Here is a 6,947-nt window from a genome sequence, read left to right on the forward strand (position 1 = left end):
TTGTTTCAAAAAAATACTCAAAATCCAAATTATGCCGTGGCAGGACAGAGCCCTGAACATGTGCAACTCTGTTTGGGTGAGCACTCCTGGCTGGGACAGTTTTTCCTCTGCTGTTTGGTTTTAGGCAAGTCTGCTGTGCAAATAGCTTCATCTCCTTCTGCTGCACCTTGTCTAGAAGAACAGGGTTTTTCTAAGTAGTTTCAAGACCTGTCTTCTTTAAGTTCTGCAGCCTCCTAATCACAGGATTTCTCATGCATGTAACAAGCCCCCCCACTTGGTGTGAGGCATTCAAACTGACAAAAAACACATTCTAGTATCATTGTCACTGTGGTTTTCACACTGAAGCACACAATGAAATAACTGTCAACCTTTCATCAAATGGATATTATAGAGCTCATTTTCCATCCCATTCTCTGACCCTCCAATATTTAAAGGCTGGATCTGGACAGGTTGCTGGATTGCCTTCTGGTTTGGTTTGTACCTGCATGTGCACAAAAGGACCCTGTACAATACAATCACCTGCTCAACTTGAATATGTTTTCTTTCATTCTGGTACAAGCAAGGTTTTGGGACATAGATGGCAGAGGGACATTGGATCCATGTGACAGCCTGGGAAAAAGGGGGCATGGTCATGCTAAGAGAAGGCTCTGCATCAGCAGAAAGCACAGGGGGGTGATGATCTGTCCAGCAGTTGTCAGGGTTGTCTTGGACTTGCTCTTGACAGGTGACTGTAAAGGGTTGCTCTTTCCCTTAGGTTTTTAGCTATATTTGCCTGATCAGCTGTGCCAGTGGTACTGTGTTGGTGTCATTTAAGTGAGCACTGGCAGCACCTCCTGCATGAAGTTGTGCAATGCTGTCGTGGGGTACCCTGGTGCCATGAGGCTGCTGCCTTGTGGAGCTCCAGGCTGGACAGTGTGTTTGTGTACATGGTTCAGGGGAGCCTGTGCTGCCTCAGCCAACAGCTCCTCATGCAAGAGCTGGGTCAACAAAAAAAAAAAGGGAGGAATGTCCAAAGAGGAATTGTGTGTTATTTGCATTCCTGTAAACAGACGTTTCCGTAAGACTCCAGCTTCCTGTGACAGTTCTGCTGCTAATTCGGCAGTGGCTTGCACATGTACAGCTTGTCCAGATGAAGGCTTGAAGTCACAAAAGAGAAGTTGTTTTATTGCAATGTCCTTACAGTTAAAAAAAAAAAAAAAAAAAAAGCAGCTTCTTGGGATAGTGAGCATCTCTCTATCATCTCTCTCAGGTCTGTTACTAGTACTGTGTTATCCCCTTGAATCTAGTGCCTTGCTCCAGACACTTGTCTTAATCTGGATACATTGCAATTTTTGCTCTTTCCTCAGGGAATCTGATAAATGCACTAAATACTGGAAGTCAGCAAAGTTTGTCTGTACAAGCAAAGCCCTTCTGCATCTTCTCTGCCTCTTGCATGGACACCATTGCCCCAGATGATTTCCCAACCACTGAGTAGGAGAGAAAGCTGCCACTCAGCACTCACTGTCACAATTCTGATTGCTGCAGCCCTTCCAGAGCTGAGAAGGCTCAGGTGTTGAGTGTATTTTGGATCCTGAAGCAGGTATGTGATCCCCACTCCTCCCTGCTGTGAAATGAGCCCTGCTGAGCCAGGTGGGAAGCAGCAGTCAGGGCCAGTGCCTTCCCTGACACATCACTTCCTTATGTGCATGATGGAAACACATTTGTGCTGAGTTGGGGTGAAGGTACCTTTGACTTCATATGCTGTTGCAGCAAGTACTTACACTCAGGTCACTGCTGTCTAACACTGTTGAGCCATTACAGTCAACCTTGCTTTCCTGTGGCTTACCTGCCCTGAAGGTCCACAACTTTCCCAGCCAAGAGACAAGCTGGTATACATCATTGACAACTTCCCAAAGCAGCCTGTGCTGTGCTGCACTGCATGCTCCCTGGCACAACCCAAACCCTCTGTTCCCCTGTGATGTAGGCTGGCTGGAGGCATGTGGGTACAGAGGGGTCGCCATCAGCTCTTTCTTCCCCCAGCACACCTGCACCCCTCTCCAGCATTGATTTTGGGTTGAGTGTCTGAGTTGGTGTGTGCCAGGCTCAGCTATGAGAGAAGGGTACCTAGCTTGTGATGGGATGGGCAGCAGAATGGTGGTAGGCACCTTGGAGCCACACTGGTGGGGAAGCCAGGCACAAGTGCTCCTGGGCTCTGCTGGAGGCCATTGCTTTCCTCCAGGGGTAAAGTAGCTGAGCCCACTTCAGCTGCACTGCCTTTATTTCAATGATTCTTTAATTCACCTTTTGATGAAAGGCAGCATTTCCACCAGCTCAGCAGTCCCAGCACAGTCTCTTTGTGGGGCAGTCCTGACCGGTGCTCCTCATTCACCCTCAGGCACTTACCTATTCCATTTCACTTACTGGCATCCCCTGCTTTGTGCCAAGCAATGGACAGCCCTCTCACCAGAGCCCTGCTGTCACAGCAGCTGCCTTGGTGCCAGCCTTGTCCACCTCTCAGCACCTTACAGGTAATTCCAGAACAGATGGATGGAGAATTTTAGGGCATTGCAACCCTAGAGGCAGAAAACATGTGAGGGTGTCTGCCTTGTGGAGCTGCACCTGCTGCCTGGCTCCTGGCCTCTCTGGAGGCTGTGAGCCTGTGCCTGGTAGTTAGCCTGGCCTCTGCCATTCAGCCAGGTCACAACATCCCCCTGAGCTGGGCTGAGCTTTGTCATTGCTCAAATAGGTCCTTTCTCAAACACTGTCCCAGAGAGTGAGTAGTGCTGTGTCCAACCTCACATCTGCCTGTGCACACATGAGCCTGAAAATACAGCAGCAGGGCAGGGTAAGGTGAGGGTTAGGGCACAGCAGCGCAGCACAGCAGGGTGCACAGCAGCAGGAGCTCTTCCTCTCTGCAAAGCCATGGCTGAGCATGCACAGTTTCATGCTCTACCTTACCAAGATTAGACTGGTAAAACTAGATGGGCATCCAGGGGACCATGACAGAAAAGATCAGAGGGTGTGAGAAAAGGGTCAGGGAGTTTCCTACTGTGAAACTGGGTGAAAAGGTGATGATGAGGAACTCAGAAGAGTAGTGGCTTTGATCTGGGCTTCCCTTTCTACCTTCCAAGGTGTTTGCAGCCCCATGAAGCTCGAGTCAGGCTTGGGGCTGGCATGTTTCTCTATACCCATCACAACCCAGTGCAGTGGAGAACAACGGGTACCCTCAATCCTCACTCAGTCTGCTACCAGAAGGCAGCCAGGCAGGGCAGGATCTGCCGGGTGCATGCCAACATTATGTCCTGAGCCAGAGCTGGGGAGCAAGAGTGGCCAGAGCATCTCTCAGCATGTTTGTTTCCTTGCTTTTATCCCCCCGGTGGGAATTCTGGCAGCCGTGAAAGTGCTGCTAAAACCTAGCAATTAACAGCGCTGAGGGGTTGGCAGTCTCTGCCTCATGTACTTTGTTGCAAATGCTGCACTGTTGTGAATGCTGAGTTGCTTTAGTTGGGACGTGATTGCTCTCAGTTTAAAGAAATCTGTTTCAGTGGAGTGCAAGAGAAGAGCTAGATGTGACCTGCTAATGCATCACCAATGTTGAAAGCAGTACAAATAGTGATTAATGAGATCCTGGGAATGTGCATTGCTTTCCCCTGAATATGTGTACACACATCAGTAGAACTAAATATTTTTTCTTGTGTAGCGATTTAATTAGAACTGATTAAAGTAAACATGTCCTAAAGATTTTGGTATTATAGTGGTACTGCATTATAAATGTCATTCTGATTAAATAATGGCTTCTTTGCTTGAACAGGATAACTATCCACCCGAAACATAGAGGTGAAACTTTAGTTAATAATAAAACTCCTACCAACTTCAATAGAGCTATATTTCACCTTAATTGTACTCATAATTATGCTTTCACAGTTTGATTACAGAATTGACTGTTTACTGCTTGAAGGGGGCATACATTGTTGTACACCTTAAAAAAAAAAAAAAAGGGGGAGCTGAGGACTGTGGCCATGCAGTACATGAGTCTGGGCTCAGAATGAGGTAATTTGCCTCATCCAGGGGAATGATGGAGCTCCCTTAACCCTGGATGTGACAAGAGCACTGAGAGTTGCCACGTGGGTTCTCACTATAGAAGATACCACAAGGTTAGCCTGGAGCAGTGGGTGCCAGTTCCTTGGGTCTGACTGCTCTGGTGTTTGGGAGAACTGAATGAGGACAGCCGGCCAACTGCGAGGAGGTTTAAATATGCTACACAAGACTTACTCTCCACTGACAAAGTATACAAGAGCTTCCCAGGCTGAAAAACGTTGAAAACAACTGTCCTTGATGAGCAGACAGTGTTCAGTAGCCAGAGACCTATCTGGATAACTCCAGGAAATACTTTACAAATAGCATCTGTTTCTGCAAACCTGCTATTTAAAACATCTCGCTGAAGCCAAAGCAATGCTCTTTCATTTGTATACAACCCAGTTCTTGGGTGTGTATTTCCTCTGGACATCCCGGAGGATATCTTTGGCTCCGCTGTTTGTGAACTGAAGTTGGTAACGTGACTGTGGGCCTTACACCACAGTCTGCATACATGTCTGTGTGCAGCAGCAGGTGTGTGCTGCTGCTGGCACCATGTCTGGCACTTCCTTCACACAGTGGCAAGGGCACAGGAGCTCAGGTTTCATACCAGCATTGAGGTGCTCTGCTTCTCAGCACATCATTTTAGTGTTCTGTGCTTTTCATCTCCCTGCATGAATAAAAAGCAAGTAAATCCATTCTTCTTTGTAAAGTTGCCTAGGCATAAAAGCTGCGAGCCTGTATCAAACCACATGTTTCTATGAGCATGTGACCATGGCCATCCAGAGTAACAAAAGCAAGTTCATCATAAAGAGGTATTTTTTTTCCTCCAAACTAAACCCAAAGCAGGGCTATTCTAGGTCCAGGTGAGAAATGCCTGTGATACATTCATATCCCTTTTGTTCAGATCTAAACCCACCAAAGATAATTCAATACTACCAAGGACTTTCAGGGGTTGGTACCAGGATCTCTGTGGCATTTATCTTAGCAGTGCTACTTGTGCTTTTATCCACAAAACTGCTTCTCTTTGTGTGCTTGTTTAGTGTGGGATGAATGGGGACAGTCTGTTGTTTTACAACAGACTTCCTTGTGCTTACTAATTCAAGACTGTTGTTCAGACTGAAATTTCCAGGTTGGCTCATAATGAATCTGTGGTCTATATGCAGTACTTGAGAGATACTTCTATATCCTGAAGTAACAGGAGACTCGTGATACATCCCTTCATGACTCTGAGGTGCTCTGAGACTCACAGGATGGAAGATAGATGTCACCGAACCATTGCACACCAAAACAGTGCACAACAATTCTTCATTGGAAGCCAATACAATTGAATGGACACACGTTTCCATGCCAGCTAAAAATAAGGGGCATATGCGTTTTTCATGTATTTGTGTAAGGAGAGCTTTCTTTGGTGCCTTCCAGAGAGCTTCTGGTAGTGCTCTTAACCAGCAAAACAAAACAAACAAAACCCCCCAAACAACAACAACAAAAAAGTGGGAGTAAGAGTGAATACTGACTTCCAGGTGACTTAGCTTTGAATCTTGGTGACTTGCAGTCTGACAGCACAATTTCCTTGCTCCTGAGTTAGTTTTACCGTGAAAGGACAAAGGCACAATAAAATATTGTCAAAAGCTTGCAAACTGAATCAGTCAACTTCCAGTCTGTCAAAATCAGCAGTAGGTGGGGACCACATCTACCCTTCCCCCAGTAACCCATATTCATGCAGGCTGAGAGTGGAGCAGAAAACAAGGGAAGGGTTGTAAAGGGCTGCAAGTAGATTTCAGGTAAGCTCGTCTGTCAGGGAGGCACCAAGCTAGAGTCTGAATTTTTCAGCAAAGGCTTTGCATCCAACTGGTTCACTGATACTTGAAGTCATGTTTTCAATGGACACATCATAGAGGGCCCTCTGGGAAGAGCTGGCTGCTCATTTAAGTGCCCAAAAATGCAGGCTAAGCTTTTCTGAAGATCTAACTCTGTTTGTGGCTGCTAAACTGTTTTAAAAGCCAAACCCTTTTTTTCATATAAACACCAAACTGTCTGATGTCAAGTCAGGTTTGCAAGATAAGATAAGAGTGTTTCAGTGAGGAATAAATGGAGGAGAGTTCATGGAAACAGTTATGGTAAATAGATATCATCAAGAAGAAAGGGGTTTTATGTGATGATATGCATAGCAGAAGTGGATAGAGAGTATATAAATATTTTTTCCGAGCTGTGGGAGAAGAAAAGTGGGGGCCAGGGGTTAGCCGCCTCTGTCATTGCAGTGGCCAGGAATCCCATGCCACAGGTCTGAGTTAAGGAATCTGGAAGATGGTGGAGTGCAGCAATGTGGGCTCAGCGTTTCAGAGGCAAACTCAGAGAGTGATGAGAGGAATGGAGGGAATGTGATAAAGCTGGGGGAGGATTCAGTGAGGGAAGAAGGAATGAGCAGGGGAAAGGAGGGTGTGGGAAGGCCAGGAGTGCCCCTTTCCACTGTCTCCCAGTTTCCCCATACTGGAGGTTGGTTTGGGTCCCTCCCTCAGCTGAAATCCGAGGGAGCTGCTGTACTAAGGGGTGTCCCCATTCTTCTTATGAGTGAAGAAGAGAGCCTGACTAGTGTCCCTTCAGGCATCCCTAATAGCCGGCACAGGGGATATCATGTTGCCAGCAGCCACTTAAACTGCTCACCAGTGACCTGAAAAATAGCAAGCCTTTGTTATCATTGACTTTTTTGTAGATTACTTGGCCCAAGCAAAAATGAAAGCCAGTGGAAATGTGTAGGTTGCTGCAGATGTTCCTGTGCAGACAGTACAGGTCTACAAGAGAGCTCTTGTTTTTTGAGAAGGTGAACTAGCATAATCCTACGACACAGCAAAAAGCCCAAGTGGTTATGCTGCCAGTCCCTGGAAAGCTGCTGA

The sequence above is a fragment of the Melanerpes formicivorus genome, unplaced genomic scaffold, assembly GCF_026170545.1.
Source record: "Melanerpes formicivorus ecotype bairdi unplaced genomic scaffold, bMelFor1.0.p_v2 SCAF_6, whole genome shotgun sequence".
Classification (NCBI taxonomy): Eukaryota; Metazoa; Chordata; class Aves; order Piciformes; family Picidae; genus Melanerpes; species Melanerpes formicivorus.